General features: G+C 48.3%; 1 protein-coding gene and 1 long non-coding RNA gene across 11 annotated transcripts in view; one reads left to right on the top strand and one right to left on the bottom strand.

The window, feature by feature from the left end:
* Positions 1–8,591: 8,591 nt before the first annotated feature.
* Positions 8,592–17,136, bottom strand: LOC117082792. 2 transcript variants are annotated; one of them, XR_004436777.1, is made up of 3 exons: positions 16,670–17,096; positions 9,049–9,153; positions 8,592–8,639 (listed from the first exon to the last, which is right to left on the bottom strand). It is a non-coding gene; the product is annotated as an uncharacterized LOC117082792 (long non-coding RNA). The 2 variants fall into 2 exon arrangements; XR_004436776.1 differs by lacking the exon at positions 8,592–8,639 and having other exon boundaries at positions 8,988–9,153; positions 16,670–17,136.
* A 43-nt stretch (positions 17,137–17,179) lies between these two features.
* LRRC27 (leucine rich repeat containing 27) overlaps positions 17,180–18,072 on the top strand; it is a 49,025-nt gene continuing 48,132 nt past the window's right edge. For 7 of the 9 annotated variants that reach the window (XR_004436774.1, XM_033209780.1, XM_033209781.1 and 4 more), the window contains exon 1: positions 17,180–17,445. The gene's annotated coding sequence lies outside the window, so the exon portion shown is untranslated. Of the gene's footprint in view, positions 17,725–18,072 lie in introns of all 9 variants that reach the window. The other 2 variants (XR_004436775.1, XM_033209785.1) reach the window with 2 other exon arrangements.

Raw genomic sequence — 18,072 nt, 5'->3', positions numbered from 1 at the left:
TTTGGAAATTAAAACAATAACACATCAAATAATGAATCACCGAGAAATTAAAAAATATTTAAATGGAATGATTATAAAAACCAAACTAATAAAATGTGTGAGATGCAGCTAGTTTTAAATGCCTATATGAGAAAAATAAGAGATGTTAAAAAATAAGTTCTGTCTTAAGAAGCTAAAAAAACCATTCCACAATGTATACATATTCTGAAGCATCTTGTTGCATGCCATAAGTATATATCATTTTTATTTGTCAATTAAAAAGAAAATAAATTGTAAAAAATAAATTACATACCTTAAAAATCACTATTATAAGCCAATGTAGCAGAGATGGGAAGTTATGTTCATGGGAGAAGAGAGTAAAGATGAGCTCTAAAAAGTTAAAAAAAATAAGGCCAGGCACGGTGACTCACACTTGTCACCCGAGCACTTTGGGAGGCTGAGGTGGGAGGATTGCTTGGGCCCAGAAGTCTAAGACCAGCCTAGGCAACACAGTGAGACCCAACCTCTACAAAAAATAAGGATAAAAAAATTTAGCCACGTATGGTGGCATGCACCTGTAGTCCCAGCTACTCGGGAGGCTGAGGCAGGAGGATCCCTCGAGACTGGGAGGTTGAGGCTGTAGTGAACCATGATCGGACCAATGCACTCCAGCTTGGGCAACAGAGTGAGATCCTGTCTAAAAGATCAGGAAACTCAACAAAGCAAACCACTGATCCTTTAAAAAGTCATTAAAATGTATAATGCCTTGGGATTACAGAATAAGGAGAAAGAGGAATGAGAATATGAGAAAGGAAGAAGAGGCAATCACTACAGAGCCTAAAGATACCTACAAGAGGCCGGGCGCAGGGGCTCATGCCTGTAATCCTAGCATTGGGAGGCAAAGGCTGGTGGATCACGAGGTCGAGAGACTGAGACCATCCTGGCCAACATAATGAAACCCCGTCTATAAAACTACAAAAATTAGGAGAATCACTCGAACCTGGGCTGGGAGGCAGAGGTTGCAGTGAGCCAAGATCGCGCCACTGCACTCCAGCCTGGCAACAGAGTGAGACTGTGTCTCAAAAAAAAAAAAAAAAAAAAAAAAGATACTTAAAAGATTAAGATGTTGTGAAAATGTTGTACCAGTACCTTACATTTGTAACTGAAACTAAATGGAGAAAGTATTTGAAAAATATAATTATCTATAAAAGAAACTGAATTTGTAATTTAAAACTCCTTCCCAAAGAAAACTGAAGGTACTGAGACAACTGAAAATTTGTATGAGAACAATAAACCTAGACCCTTACATAAATAACTCCAACTGAATCAGAGGCCTCAATGTAGGAGCTAACACTGTAACATTTCTAGAAGAAAACACAGGGGAAAATCTCTATGACCTCTAGTGAGGCCAAGAGTTATTATTACATGTGACACCAAAAGCAGGAACCAGGCATAAAATTCATTCACTGGTCTTCACTAAAGTTAAAAACTTTGGCGCTCAAAAATATACAATTAAGAAAACAGGCAAGGGGAAAGATTGGAAATCGTATTTCTGGTGTAGGACTTATACCCAGAACATATAGGACTCTTGGCCAGGCAGTACGCTTGAGCTCAGGAGTTCAAGACCAGCCTGGCAACACAGTGATAACTCTACACACATTTTTAAAAATTTGCATGGTGTGGTGGTATGTGCCTGTAGTTTGGGAGGCTGAGGTTAGAGGATCACCTGAGCCCAGGAGGGCAAGGCTACAGTGAGTCAGGATTGCACCAGCGCACTCCAGCCTGGATGACAGAGTGAGACACTGTCTAAAAAAATTAAAAAATGAGGCCAAGGCAGGCAGATGACAAGGTCAGGAGATCAAGACCATCCTGACCAACATGGTAAAATCCCGTCTCTGCTAAAAATACAAAAATTAGCTGGGCGTGGTGGCATGTATCTGTAGTTCCAGCTACTCGGGAGGCTGAAGCAGGAGAATCGCTTGAACCCAGGAGGCAAAGGTTGCCGTCAGGTGAGATCACACCAAGGCACTCCAGCCTGCAAGACTCTGTCTCAAAAAAAAAAAAAAAAGGGGGGGGTGCTGGGTGCAATGGCTTACGCCTGCAATCCCAGCACTTTGGGAGGCCAAAGCAGGCAGATCACAAGGTCAGGAGTTCAAGACCAGCCTGGCCAGTATGGTGAAACCCAGTCTCTACTTAAATACAAAAATTAGCCAGGCATGGTGGCGGGTGCCTGTAGTCCTAGCTACTTGGGAGGCTGAGGCAGGAGAATCACTTTAACCCGGGAGGCAGAGGTTGCAGTGAGCTGAGATCCGGCCACTGCACTCCAGCCTGGGCGACAGAGGGAGACTATGTCTCAAAAAAAAAAAAAAAAAGAGAGAGAGAGAGAAAGAAAACAGCCTAATAAAAAGATAAGTAAAAGACTTGAAAAGCTAGGTTTGGTGGCTCACGCTTATAATCCCAGCACTTTGGGAGGCCAAGGCAGGCAGATCACTTGAGGTCAGGAGTTCGAGACCAGCCTGGCCAACATAGGAAAACCTGTCTCTACTAAAAATACACAAATTAACCAGGCATGGTGGTGCGTGCCTGTAATCCCAGCTACTTGGGAGGCTGAGGCAGGAGAATTGCTTGAACCTGGGAGGTGGAGGTTGCAGTGAGCCAAGATTGCGCCACTGCACTCCAGCCTGGGCAACAGAGCGAGACCTTGTCTCAAGAAAAAAAAAAAGGAAAGAAAAAACATTTCACCAAATAAGACATACAAATGGCTACATGGCTAATACACATGTAAAATGTGATAAACATTATGAGTCACTGGGCAAATAAAATTTTTAAAATTGCTTTTAGTTTATTTTTTCTTCTTCCTGCCTACTGTTGCTACCTCTGAAGAAGTAAATAAAAATTTAAACCTCCATGAGATACAACTACACACTTATTAGGATTGCCATAATTTAAAAAAAAAAAAAAACAGACAATACCAAGGGTTGGATGTGGCAGAACAGGAGTTCATATTTTGCTAAAGTTACACAGCTAATTTGTTTTTGGTTTGTTTTGTTTTGAAATGGAGTTTCCCTCTTCTCCCCCAGGCTGGAGTGCAGTGGCGTGATATTGGTTCACTGCAACCTCCGTGTCCTGGGTTAAAGCAATTCTCCTGCCTCAGCCTCCCAGGTAGCTGGGATTACAGGCGCTTGTCATCACACTCAGCTAATCTTTGTACTTTTAGTAGAGACGGGTTTCACCACGTTTGCCAGGCTAGTCTCGAAATCCTGACTTCAGGTGATCCGCCCACCTCGGCCTCCCAAAGTGCTGGGATTACAGGCTTGAGCCACCACGTCCGGCCATGATACAGCCACATTGGAAAACAGTTAATTTATTTTAAATTTAAGCCTAATCTTACCATATGACCCAGTAATTTCACTACCAGGAATCTACCCAAGAAAAATAAAATATATGCCTCAAAGATAGGTGCATGATTATTCATAGCAGCATGATTTCATAGCCCCAAACTGTAGACAGTCCAAATGTCCATCATCTGGTGAACAGATAAACAAGTAGTATATCCATACAATAGAATACTATTCAGCAATAAAAAGGAATGAAATACTAATGCCTTCTACTACACGGATGGACCTCAAAATTATTCTACATAAAGCCAGATGAAAAGACGACATATTGCCTGACTCTATTTACCTAAAATGTGCACCCCATTGTCCAGGCAAATGTGTAGAGGCCGTGCTCCCCTAAGGCTGGGGTGAGAGCAGAATGGACTGCAGACAGCTGTGGGAATGCAGGGGCTGAGGGATTCATCCTAAAGGGGGAGTGTGGGATGGTATAAATTTACTGTACATTGAATAAAAATCTTGGCATTTTGTCTTCACAATGGCTTGTGGCCAAGGGTTCCCCCCCCTCCTTTTGTCATCTCTATTGAGGCATAATTTACATAATATAAAACTCATCTATTACACCTTAGATGGATTTTTTTGTTTTTTGCTTGTTTGTTTTGTTTTGTTTTGTTTTTTTGAGACGGAGTCTCGCTCTGTCGCCCAGGCTGGAGTGCAGGGGCCGGATCTCGGCTCACTGCAAGTTCCGCTTCCCAGATTTACGCCATTCTCCTGCCTCAGCCTCCCAAGTAGCTGGGACTACAGGTGTCCGCCACCTCGCCCGGCTAGTTTTTTTGTATTTTTTTAGTACAGACGTGGTTTCACCATGTTAGCCAGGATGGTCCCGATCTCCTGACCTCATGATCCACCCACTTGGCCTCCCAAAGTGCTGGGATTACAGGCTTGAGCCACCACGCCCGGCTTTTTTTTTTTTTTTTTGAGATGGAGTCTCACATTGTCGCCCGGGCTGGAGTGTAATGGCACGATCTCAGCTCACTGCAACCTCCACCTCCCAGGTTCAAGTGATTCTCCTGCCTCAGCAGTAGCTGGGATTACAGGTGCCTGGCACCACACCCAGCTAATTTTTAGTACTTTTAGTAGAGATGGGGATTCACTATCTTGGCCAGGCTGGTCTCAAACTCCTGAACTCAAGCCATCCATACACCTCAGCCTCCCAAAGTGCTGGGATTACAGGTGTAAGCCACCATGCCTGGCCCTTAGATGGAATTTTTAAAGAGGTTACGGACCAGAGAGTGAGTGAAGTGGCTCTGTTTACAGGAAGAAGGCACATGTTGGCCTGGGACTAGTTTGGGGACCCTCTGGGGAGTTGGCCTTGGGTCATCTGAGACACTGTCCCAGCAGGCTATGTGGAGGGTGACATGACTCCAGTTGGCTAGTCTCAATGTAATTCTACATAACCACCCCAAAATTAGTAGCATGAACGCCAAGCATTTACCTCTCACTCTGCAGGTGGGCTGGGATTGGCTGGGCTTGGCTGGGCTTGGTCAGTCTTGGCTCTGGGCCACAGATGCAGCTCACATCTATTCTATGGGTGTCTCATTCTTCTGGGACAAGCAGGTCGCCATGTGCCTCCCATGAACATGCAAAGGTACAAGAGGGTAGCTGTGGGAGGACATACAGGGCCCACCTTGCTGGCATCCCCCCAACATCCCTTTGACCAGTCGGGCCTCACCATGTTCCATCCCACTCTCCAGTTGGGCCTCTCTGCTCCCTCCCACCTGACATCCCATTGGCCAAACAAACCACACGACAAGCCAGTCCCAGGATGGTGAGGTCCACTGCACCCACCCCAAGGCCATGGCAGAGTATGGAGATGTCATTCATTGTAAGATGGACAGATAAGGTGGACCAATAATGTACAGATTCCAGCAGAGGGTGAGGACAGCCAGATGCTCCAGGACTGTAGGAAATCACAATGGCGGCAAGGACTTGGCCTTCCTGGGGACAGGGAGCCCTATTTCCAAATATAGTCACACTCTGAGGAGCCAGGGGTTAGAACATCGAGTCTGCCCTTGACTCCACACAAGCCAGGCTCCTCCAGGCCCTCTGCTCCACCAGGCCTCAACATGGCCCACGAAGGACTGAACAGACGCCAACATCATTTCTAAGAACTCCAGGCTGCATCCCTAGGGTGACCTAGCCCCCCAAATGCCTGCCTGAGAAACCTTAAGCTGCCCAAAGGATCTCTTGTTGGCTCCAGCAACCCCTGAGAATACGGCCCTATGCCCCAGCCTCTGCAGGGGTAGGGCCTCACTTCCAAAACCGCAGTCAACAAACCTATTACAGACAGGTCTCCTGTGGACACACCCACTTCCCACTCTAAGTTTTCACCTCCCCGGCTCTCCTGAGCCCCAGCGGACCCCCACCCCTCCCTGTCCCTTTAAAACCCCCCAGTCACCGCTGTGCAGATTCAAGCTGAGTCAGGTCACGCTGGACTCTTCTCCATTGCAACAGCTATGACTAATCACAATCTGCCCTCACCACTGTGGCGATGGGCTGTGTTTATCTTTAATCAGCATGACAGCAGAGGACACGTTCGGCCATAGCACCCACCCTGCACACCCCCACCATCCCCTCCCTGCCCCCTCCCCAGCCTGGATTGTGGGACGTTCCTGGAATTTTTTTCTTGTTTTAGAATTTCATAATTCACACATGCAATGTGCCATCTAGTTTTTCTTGGCTTTATAAACCTGGTAAAAATGTGCCATACTGTATGAGGTCTCCCACTTTTTTTTTCTGGAAATAGCTGTTTCTGAGACTTTTTCTCATTGTTGCGAACAACTATTGTTCATTCGAGGTTGTAATTTGCTTCCTTGTTTGGCTTCACTGTGATGTATTCGTGCTTTCTCTTGTCCTGGCCTTTCCAGTGCTTTTGCTTAAATGCATGATCCTGCAGGGCACATTTTGGCACCTGTGTCCTGGCGCATGCCTCCATCTGTTTCTCTACTGAAGAGTCCAAAGGGGGAATTTTGGGGCTGTTGCACTTGAGAATTCAACGCTGCACAGGAGTCCCCAGATGCTCCCAAGATACTGACAAACACCCTCTCACAGCAGCGGTTTCCGTGGGCTTCACCAGCTCACCAACACACGGCAGCTGCTTTGCTGGTGCCAGCTGAGTGAGTGTTAAGACTCATTCATCGGAAATACAATCTTGGATCAAATTGCATGTCTCTGACAGCTAGTAAAGTGAAACATCTTTCATATTTTTATTGGCCATTTATTTCTCCTCTACTGGGAGCTATTGGTTTATATCTTTTTATCTATTACTGTAAATGTGTATCTATATTTTCCCTATTGAATCACAGGAATGCTGCATACTATCTTTATCGGATTATAGATTTGGGTACTGATTTTCACTGGATATAAGAATCGCCAATAGCTTCTCTCAGTTTTTGGCTGACTTAATTTTCTTTGTGGTATCTTTCTGATGAACAGGAGCATTTCTAGTATAGTGAATTTATCAATATTTATTTTTATGGTGTTTTTATATCTTGTTTAAGAAATCCTTTCCTAGCCTAAGAACAAAGTAAAATTCCCTGACATTTTCTCCTAAGGATGTGTATACACTCTTGCATAGCATACCTGTGGGAATCTACACAGGTAATGGGCATGCATCTCAACCAAATTTCACAGTGGGAACATGCCAGTGTAACTATCAGCACAGGAAGTAAAATGTTGCCAGCATCTGAGAAGCCCTGGAATTACTAAGCCCTTTGCAGGACCATACTACCCAGCAGGGGAGGAGGCACCCTGATCGGGAAGCCCTCCTGCCTGACACCCATTTGGGGTGATCTGCAGTGGTCACTCTGTTCTTCCTCCAGTGTCCTGGCACGGAGGTCGTGGTTCTCTCCTCTCTCCACAAACGTGTGCATGCCTCAGCCCCATTCTCTTTGGCCCAGGGGCCGGTTTGGTTCACGCATTTGATCGCCTGAACACATTTGATCGCTTACTCAATCCCAGAGTGTTCTTACAAAACCAAAAAGAACAAACACCTGGCTCTGTGCCTGTGAGATGCAGGCCCCTAAAACACAAAGCCCAGGGCAGGAGGACATCTCTTCCCTGGTCTGAGTGCTGCCCTGTGAGATGCAGGCCCCTAAAACACAAAGCCCAGGGCAGGAGGACATCTCTTCCCTGGTCTGAGTGCTGCCCTGAGTAGGACTCACCACCCTTTCATTCTGTGTACTGATTATTTCCCTTCCTACTGCTTGTCCTTCCTGAAACAATGACTTTTTCAGTTGCTTAGTTTTCGCTGAACCTCTTGGGAATTCTTCCTACCTCTTACGATAGACTTACCGTGTAATTTTCCACCAAATCAATTTCTCCTTGCACAATGCATTCTGGGTCCAAAACCTGGCTCAAGTCTGGAAATGGGCCAGGAATCATGATTGTTACTGGGGCGCTTGCCCTTGGCTTCCTGGTCACTCATCCTTGATCTCTCTTAACTGTATGGACTGAATAGGCCCATCACTGGCTGGCTTAAGACTCCATCCCTAGCGTTCTCACTGGCCTAGGCCAACACCAATGTTCACAGACTGTTGCCCACCCTGGCACCTCATCAATGTATTTCCTCCAATAAAGACAGTTCCTCTTCTGGCCGGGCGCGGTGGCTCAAGCCTGTAATCCCAGCACTTTGGGAGGCCGAGATGGGCGGATCATGAGGTCAGGAGATCGAGACCATCCTGGCTAACACGGTGAAACCCCATCTCTACTAAAAATACAAAAACGAGCCGGGCAAGGTGGCGGGCGCCTGTAGTCCCAGCTACTCAGGAGGCTGAGGCAGGAGAATGGCGTAAACCCGGGAGGCGGAGCTTGCAGTGAGCTGAGATCTGGCCACTGCACTCCAGTCCGGGCGACAGAGCGAGACTCTGCCTCAAAAAAAAAAAAAAGACAGTTCCTTTCCAAGAGATGTGCTGATCTAATTGTGGTAGACAGAATAATGGCCCTCACAGATGTCGATGTCTGAATCCCCAAAACCTGTGTATATGTTAGGTCCATGAATTCAAGTTAAAGAATTAAGATAGCAGGTGGGGTGCACGGGGATCAGAGGCTTACAAGCCATGAAACTGGCTTGGGATGGGGTGATGGATGGAGCTAAACCATTTTGCACCCAAGTCTCAAGGCCACTGTCTAAGTCCATTTTCTGTTGCTATAAAGAATAGCTGAGACTGGGTTATGATTTATACAGGAAAGATGTTTACTTCACTCACAGTTTTGAAGGCTGGGAAGCCCAAGAGCACGGCAACAGCTTCTGGTGGTGCTTTTGTCCTGCATCATGACACAGAAGGAAAGTGGAAGAGGGAGTGGACAAAACCTGAGGGATGGCCTCACGTTATAATAACCCAACCTTGTGGAAATTAATGCTGATCCGGAGAGAGTGGGAACCCACTCCCTCCCTCAAGAATTAGCCCAGTCCCTAAAGAGCAGCGTGAATCTCTTAATGGCCTAAACACACCTTAAAGACCCCACCTGCCAACACCCCCACACCTGGACCAAATTTCCCACAGATGAATTCCAGGGACCCACTCCAACCACAGCAGCTGGGAAAATGGAGGCCAAGAGCTGGGGATGAGGCTGAGTCTCCCTGGGTACTGAGACAAGTTCACCACTTTGGCTCATCTGAGAAATTCGTTAATAATTCATTACACACCCCCTCCTGATGGGCCACAGAACACACCCCCAGCTTTTCCATGGCAGCCTGAAGGCTGCAGCTTCTTGTCTTTCCACACCATTCCACATCTTCCTGGCACAATCCCAGTCCTGTGTTGTGCTCTCAGAAGACCTACATGAGGAAACAGAGGTCATCTTCACTTTGCAGTCTGAACTCTTTTCAAGGAAGAGCAATATATTTCAGTTGTCACATTGTATGATGATTGGTTTAGCAGGCACAGCACAGCAGAAATGGAATCAGCTGCCAGCGGCATTTTGAACATCTTCCAAAAAACAATTTTAGGCCATTTTGAAATCTGTAAACTTATATAGAAATGTGTATTGTCCTTACATTCAACTTTCTATAAAGTATATTTTACATTTAAAAAAAAGACTGCCTTTCTTTTGATGTTGTTGACAAAGAGTCAAGTTCTGTTAAATACTTCAAGAGGTTTATTTCTGAGCTAAATATGAGTGACCATGGCCCAAGGCAGTCTCAAGAGACCCTGAGATGTGCCCAAGGGGGTTGGGTTGCAAGTTGGTTTTATATATTTTAGGGGGACGTAAGACATCAATCAGTGCATGTGAGATATACATTGGTTTGGTCAGAAAGACAGGACGACTGAAAGTGGGATGGGGAGAGATGCAGGAGAGCTTACAGATCACAGGTGGATTCAAAGATTTTCTGATTGACAATTGGTTGAAATAATTATTATCTAAAGACCTGGAATGAATCAACAGAAAGGAGTGTCTGGATTAAGATAAAGGGTTGTGGAGATCAAGGTTCTTATTAGTAGATGAAGTCTCATTGGTGGCTACCGTTAGAAACAATTGATGATAAATTCTGATGTTTCTGATATGGTTTGGCTGTGTCCCCACCCAAATCTTATGTTGAACTCCCACGTGTTGTGGGAGGGACCCGGTGGGAGGTAATGAAATCATGGGAACAAGTCTTTCCTGTGCTGTTCTCATAATAGTGAATAAGTCTCATGAGAGATGATGGTTTTAAAAAGAGGAGTTCCCCGGCCGGGCGCACTGGTTCACACCTGTAACCCTAGCACTTTGGGAGGCCAAGGCAGGTGGATCACGAGGTCAGGAGATCAAGACCATCCTGGCTAACACGGTGAAACCCTATCTCTACTAAAAAATATAAAAAATTAGCCAGGCGTGGTGGTGGGCGCCTGTAGTCCCAGCAACTCGGGAGGCTGAAGCAGGAGAATGGCTTGAACCCAGGAGACAGAGTTTGCAGTAAGCCAAGATCGCACCACTGCACTCCAGCCTGGGTGACAAGAGCAAAGAATCCGTCTCAAAAAAAAAAAAGAGGCGTTCCCTGCACAAGTTCTTGCCTGCTGCCATCCAGGTAAGACGCAACTTGCTCCTCGCCTTCCGCCATGATTGCGAGGCTTCCCCAGCCAGGTAGAACTTACAGTTCCAATGAAACCTCTTTCTTTTGTAAATCGCCCAGTCTTTGGTATGTCTTTGTTTTTTTTTTTTCAGACAGAGTCTCGCTCTGTCGCCCCGGCTGGAGTGCAGTGGCACGACCTTGGCTCACTGCAAGCTCCGCCTCCCAGGTTCACGCCACTCTCCTGCCTCAGCCTCCCAAGTAGCTGGGACTACAGGTGTCTGCCACCACACCCGGCTATTTTTTTTTTTGTATTTTCAGTAGAGACGGGATTTCACCGGGTTAGCCAGGATGGTCTCGATTTCCTGACCTCGTGATCCGCCTGCCTTGGCTTCACAAAGTGCTGGGATTACAGGCATGAGCCACAGTACTCGGCCAGTATGTCTTTATTAGCAGCGTGAAAATGGACTAACACGGTTTCCTGTGTTGATCTTTAAAAGATGCTAGACTTTCAGTTCATCTCTTCAGGATTGGGAAGGCCTGGAAGGGTAAAGATCTAGTTACGTTACAGATTCTTTACAAATACAAATCTCAGGCCGGGCGCGGTGGCTCAAGCCTGTAATCCCAGCACTTTGGGAGGCCGAGACGGGTGGATCACGAGGTCAGGAGATCGAGACCATCCTGGTCTACACGGTGAAACCCCGTCTCTACTAAAAAATACAAAAAACTAGCCGGGCGAGGTGGCTGGTGCCTGTAGTCCCAGCTACTCGGGAGGCTGAGGCAGGAGAATGGCGTAAACCCGGGAGGCGGAGCTTGCAGTGGGCGGAGATCGCGCCACTGCACTCCAGCCTGGGCGACAGAGCTAGACTCCGTCTCAAAAAAAAAAAAACAAAAAAAAAACAAAAAAAAAACAAATACAAATCTCTGCCCCACAAAAGACAGCTTTGCAGGACTATTTCAAGTTATGGAAAAGAAACAAATTTGGGGGTAATTATCTTGCTTTCCTTCTTTATCTGCCACGTGATATTATGCCAGAGGCAGTTGGAGTTGGTATCTTATTGCTACAGTCTATTCTGTCAGTCTTAAGATCTCTATTTTATTTTTATTTTTGAGACATTTTCACTCTGTCACCAGGCTGGAGTGCAGTGGTGCACTGTCGGCTCACTACAACCTCACCTGCTGGGTTCAAGTAATTCTTGTGCCTCAGACTCCCGAGTGGTGGGAATTACAGGTGTGCGCCCCGCTCATTTTGTACTATTAGTAGAGATGCGGTTTCCCCTTGTTGGCCAGACTAGTCCCGATCTCTTGACCTCAAGTGATCTGCCTGCCTTGGCCTCCCAAAGTGCTGGGATTACGGGCATGAGCCACCTTGCCCGGCCGAGATCTCTATTTTAATGTTAATGCTGGTGAGTTTGCCTAACCCCCAAAAAGGAGAGGAGTATCATGAAGCACGCCCAATCCTTCACTGCTTGTAATGGTCTGAACTAGTTTTTCAGGTTTCTTTGGAATCCCCTTGACTGAGAAGAGGGGTTCATTCAGTTGGTTGGGGGACTTAGAATTTTGTTTTTGGTTTACAGTGTAGAAGAATATTAATTACTGGAAAAACATCACACATAACTTACGGCAACTTCACAATAAGGTATTACATTAAAAAACTAAAGCAGAGTAAAACTGTTTTATTTCCTGTATTGGAAAATATTACTTTCTCCGGACAAGATGGTATTGCAAGTTCAAGCTTAGAGACTGATACGGTTTGGCTGTGTCTCCACTCAGATCTCATCTTGAATTCCCATGCGTTGCAGGAAGGACCCAGGGGGAGGTAACTGAACCATGGGGGCGGGTCTTTCCCAGGCTGTTCTCATGATAGTGAACACGTCTCACGAAATCTGATGATTTTAAAAAGGTGAGTTCCCCTGCACAAGCTTTCTTGCTTTTTGCCTGCTGCCCTCCATTTAAGATGTGACTTGCGGGCCGGGCGCGGTGGCTCAAGCCTGTAATCTCAGCACTTTGGGAGGCCAAGATGGGCGGATCACGAGGTCAGGAGATCGAGACCATCCTGGCTAACACGGCGAAACCCCGTCTCTACTAAAAAATAAAAAAAACTAGCCGGGCGAGGTGGCGGGCGCCTGTAGTCCCAGCTACTCAGGAGGCTGAGGCAGGAGAATGGTGTAAACCCGGGAGGCGGAGCTTGCAGTGAGCTGAGATCTGGCCACTGCACTCCAGCCTGGGCGACAGAGCGAGACTCTGTCTCAAAAAAAAAGATGTGACTTGCTCCTCCTTACCTTCCACTAGGCTGGTGAGGCCTTCCCGGCCATGTGGAACTGTAAGTCCATTAAACCTCTTTTTCTTCCCAGTCTTGGGTATGTCTTTATCAGTAGCATAAAAACAAACTAATATAGAGGCCCTCCCACAATTCTCCCCACCCATGGCTACAATAGGTAATTTTTATTTTTTTAATTTTTTTGAGACGGAGTCTTGCTTTGTCACCCAGGCCGGAGTGCAGTGGCATGCTCTCGGCTCACTGCAACCTTTGCTTACCAGGTTCAAGCAATTCTCCTGCCTCAGCCTCCCCAGTACCTGGAACTACAGCTATGCACCACCATGCTCAGATAATTTTTGTATTTTTAGTGGAGACGGGGGTTTTGCCATGTTGGTCAGGCTGGTCCAAACACCTGACCTCAGGTGATCCGCCCACCTCAGCCTCCCAAAGCACTGGGATTACATCATGCTTGGCCTATGACAGATAATTTTTTAAAGACAAATTTAAAAACCAACAACAGTTCATAGACCAAAAATGAATCAGAAACACATAGCAGCTCACAGGACCCACACTTTGGGCCTGTGGGGGCTCTGGTCCCAGAAACAGTTTAGTGCTTGGGAAGGCTGTCCCTGAAGAGTGAGGGGCAGAAAGTGCCTGAGAGCAGTGGAGAACAGCCAAGAGCATCGCTGAAAACCAGGGCTGGAGTAAGTCTCTTGCCTCTGTAACTGCCCTATGGGTTCACCTTGCCTGCTGCCTAGACAGAGCCGATTTATCAAGACAGGGGAATTGCAATGGAGAAAGAGTCATTCATGCAGAGCCGGCTGTGCAGGAGACTGGAGTTTTACTATTACTCAATCAGTCTCCGTGCACATTCTGGGATCAGTTTTTAAAGCTAATTCGGAGGGTGGGGCTTTGGGACATGTGGAGTGCTGACTGGTCGGGTTGGAGCTGGAATCACAGGGGGTTGAAGTGAGGTTTCCTTGCTGTTTTCTACTCCCAGGTGGGTGCCAGAACCGGTGGAGCCAGATTACGGGTCTGGGTGGTGTCAGCTGATCTATGGAGTGCTGGGTTTGCAAAATATCTCAAGCTCTGATCTAGGGTTTTACAATAATGATGTTATACCCAGGAGCAATTTGGGGAGGTTTAGACTCTTGGAGCCAGAGGCGCAGGACCCCTAACCTGTAATTTCTAATATTGTAGCTAATTTGTTGGTCCTGCAAAGACAGACTGGTCCCTGGGCAAGAAGGGGGTATTTTCGGGAAAGGGCTGTTACCCATTTTGTTTCAGAGTTCCTTCCGAACGTTAGTTCAGCCTATGCCCAGGAATGAACAAGGACGGCTTAAAAGTTAGAAGCAAGATGGAGTCAGTTAGGTCTGATTTCTTTCACTTTCATAATTTCCTCAGTTGTAATTTTCTAAGGCAGTTTCACTTCCATGACAGGAATGTGGAAAAACATACGACTTCTGCAGCGATATCTGGGGATGGAGACGAGGACAGCCCTCGGCCCAGCTTCTTGCTGGCTCCAGGACTGGATCTACAGCTCCCAACGGCAAGGCCAGGCAAGCACCCAAGCATGACCCCAAAAGGCTGGACGGAGGCTCCAGCCAGAGCATGACACACAGTGAATACCCAGGGAAACAGACCATAACCCCCTTTGCAGAAGCCTGCAAGCCTAGATTTCAAAACACAGGACTCCAAGAAGACAGATAACAATATCAGGCATCAACTGGTAAATTCAGCCCAGAAAACAATAGAGCACAGTTTAAAATAAGTGTGTCTAGGCCAGGCAGCGGTTCAGGCCTGGCACTAGCTCACGCCTGTAATCCTAGCACTGTGGGAGGCCGAGGCAGGTGGATGGCTTGAGTTCAGGAGTTCGAGACCAGCCTGGGAAACATGGTAAAACCCCGTCTCTACAAAAAATACAAAAATGATCCCAGCATGGCGGCACATGCCTGTAGTCTCAGCTACTTGAGGGATTGAGGAGGGAGGATTGCTTGAATCTGGGAGGCAAAGGCTGCAGTGAGCCAAGATCACACCACTGCACTCCAGCCTGGGTGACAGACTGAGACCCCATCTCAAAAAATAAATAAAATAAATAAATAGATGTGCTTAGGATTCTCATGGTAGATAAAGAAAACAGCAATAAACATTAAAAACATTATAAAACAAAAACTGGAAGAAATAAGAACAAATGGACACAAAAAAGAAAATCAGAAACACAGACCAATGTGGTTTCATTTAAAAACTCAATGGATGAAACAAACTAATTGGATGGAGACAGAGCTAAACGGAAAGATCGTGAACCCAGAACACAGAGGCCAACACTGGGAAGCGCAGTTTGAGAGATGGAGAAGACACTGAGTGGGTGCAACCTACTCCCTTTTAGGAGATCCCAGAACAAGAATTCCGTCAGGGTGCAGAGGTGCCACGGGAGGACGGATGGCCGAGAACCTTGCTATCTCAGGGGAGAAGACACGGCCAGCGCCAGACAGCAGGACCAAACCAACCCACACTCAGAACTACCACAGCAGAATTTCAGAACAAAGACATGAAAAGAGAAGACAGATTTCCTTCATGGAAGTGGCAATGCCATGGCCAGCAAACTTCTCGTCAGGGTAGCAGCAGTTGCTGCCCCAGAGGAAGGTCCTAAAACCACCATGCGCCACACCAGCTTCATAGCCACTCAATAATCAGATCAAAATGAACACTTCATTCGTTCCTACTTTGGGAGGCTCACCCAAGAATGCTTGCCAAAAGGCTACCAATGGATGCAATCTGGCTGGGTAAAAACTGAGAACAGAAAAGGGCAAAACATGCCCGTACAAACAATTAACTACTGACTACAAAAATTAATTTAGCATGAAAAATATGAAACAAAAACCCGAGGCAACAATTAACAAGAGGGAACAGGCTCAGATTGTTAGTAAATGTTTTATTTGTGAAAAGAGATGCTGGAATGCTGAACCATGTTAGAAACAGCATTGTGCTGAAATCTTCCATCCCTTTTCCTTGCTGCTCATGGCACCACCCATGCCACTCCCCATTCTCTCCTTGCTCTGCCCAGGAGGTTGGCCTCCCCACGCTCCTGGGAAGGTACTGGTTGTGCCTTCAGCTTCCTGACTGGTACGATAGTTGGGTACGTACGAAAACTTTTTTTTTTGAGACAGAGTCTCCCTCTGTCACCCAGGTTGACATTCAGTGGCACAATCATAGCTCACTGCAGCCTCAAAATCCTAGGTTCAAGCGATCCTCTTGCCTCAGCCTCCCACACAGTTGGAACTACAGGTGTGTGCCACCACACCCAGCATTTATTATTATTATTTTTTAATTTTTGTAGACTGGGTTGCCCAGTCTGGTCACAAACTCCTGGCCACAAGCGATCCTCCCACCGTGGCCTCCCAAAGTGCTGAGATTACAGGCATCAGCCATCGTGTCCGGCCTGAAAACATTTCTTATTGTGATCTCTTCACAAAAATAAAATGTAACTCCCCTAAGTGGGTAGTCGTTTCTCCATATATGTTGTTTCCTTAAAAAAGTGAAATCACGCCGGCCGCCGGGTGGCTGACGCCTGTAATCCCAGCACTTTGGGAGGCCGAGGCAGGTAGATTACCTAAGGTCAGGAAATCAAGACCAGCCTAGCCAACATGGTGAAACCTCGTCTCTACTAAAAATACAAAAATTAGCTGGACGTGGTGGCGTGCACCTGTAGTCCCAGCTCCTGGGGAGGCTGAGGCAGGAGAATTGCTTGAACCTGGGAGGCAGAGGTTGCAGGGAGCCGAGATCACGCTACTGCACTCCAGCCTGGGAGACAGAGCAAGACTCCATGTCAAAAAAAAAAAAAAAGAAATTATGGCTGGCTCTAGCTAAACTGTCCAGGTTTCAAGAGTGTGTCTGGGCGGGATGGCGGGTGCTGCTTTTCATTAACAGTTGGATCCAGGAATGAAGGTGCATGGGGCTCCAGGGTTCCACATGACCACGGAGCACCTCCCCTTCCGCCCGTGTCATTTCATCTCACAAATTCTCAAAACCCTTCCTCAGGACACTCACTGCGTTTCCTCGCCCCCCTCACTCCTCCGTCCACGGCAGGAGACTCAGCAGAGGAGCCTTACTTCTCCAAGGAGGACGGTCTGAGTCTGCGTTCCCCTGGGAGCAAGCCCTGAGGCAAGATTTGGGGACAAGCAGCTCACGTGGGAAGTGACTCCAGGAAGCCCCAGGAGAGAAGCGGGGAGTGAGCCCGGCGGGAAGAGCAGGCAGCGAGGGCGGCTCCAAAGGTGGTGCCTCAGCACCAATTCTTTTCTGCTCCGCTGTCCTCGAGCAGCCCCGCCCGCCCCGGGCCCTCCGGCTCCCCAGACAGCACTCAGCATCCCGCGGTCTTCCTTCCCCTCTGTGCGAGGCCGCTCACCCCTCCACACCCGCTGGGTCTCTCCTTGCCCGTCGGTCACCGCCCCTCCGCGGCAGGGGGCGCGGAAAAACGGATGCTGTCGCAGGCGCACCACACCCGTGCACCCCGCGCAGGCGCACCACACCCGTGCACCCCGCGCAGGCGCACCACACCCGTGCCCCCGCGCAGGCGCACCACACCCGTGCCCCCGCGCAGGCGCACCACAACCTCCCCGCCGCCGGCGCAACCACCCCCTCCCCGCGCAGGCGCACCACACCCCTCGCGCAGGCCCACCACGGACACACCCACGCGCGGGTTGGCGCCTGCGGGCTTCGGTACGGGCGTCTCCATGGCGACCGCGTTGTCTGGGTGGCCTCCGTGATTGGGCTGCAGCTCTCAGCGGCGGGACTCGCCTGCGCTCCAGTGGGCCGGGGCGCGGCAGGTGAGACGGGCGGGCACGGCCAGCTCGCTGGGCCCTCGAGGCGGGCGGTGGCAGGAAGGTGGTGCTGCGGCCCCTCGTGCTTTGTCGCGTAGCTCCAGCCCCGATGCTGACGGCAAAAGCTACACTCCTCAGGCCTGGAATGTGAGGCCCAGAGCGTCGGATCCAACTCAGCCTCGCCCGGATGGGGAAACCGAGGCAGGGAGCGGGGGTGGGCGTGCGTGGGGATCCCTTGAAGGCAGCCTTGGAAACCCCACTGAGCCCGCGCTGCCTGGGCGCTGTGTAAGTCCAGGCTGTCGTTTCACTTCTGGTTTTAAGATATTTTCCCTGTTCTGAGGTTTGAAGCCTCCCCTCCTCTGTTTTAAGTTCCGTGATTCGGAGAAAACAAGTGAACTGACAGTGAAAAAGCCCGCAGGCTTCCATGGAATGCAGGCCGCCTGGGGTCGAACCCTGCTGGGTGCCAGTGTCGCCGCTACCCCGCAATTAACTGCGCCCCTGCAGCAGTTACCTAACTGATCTACGCCTCAGCCTCCTCCTCCCTAAAACGCGAATGAAGTACACACACATATGCCGATCATTGGGCTGTTGAGTGATTTGAATTAGACGAACTGGTACATTCCAACGTTGATT

The sequence above is a fragment of the Trachypithecus francoisi genome, unplaced genomic scaffold (assembly GCF_009764315.1).
Source record: "Trachypithecus francoisi isolate TF-2019V2 unplaced genomic scaffold, Tfra_2.0 Lachesis_group9, whole genome shotgun sequence".
In the NCBI taxonomy this organism is placed as follows: domain Eukaryota; kingdom Metazoa; phylum Chordata; class Mammalia; order Primates; family Cercopithecidae; genus Trachypithecus; species Trachypithecus francoisi.
This window is presented reverse-complemented; position numbering and strand designations above follow the sequence as displayed.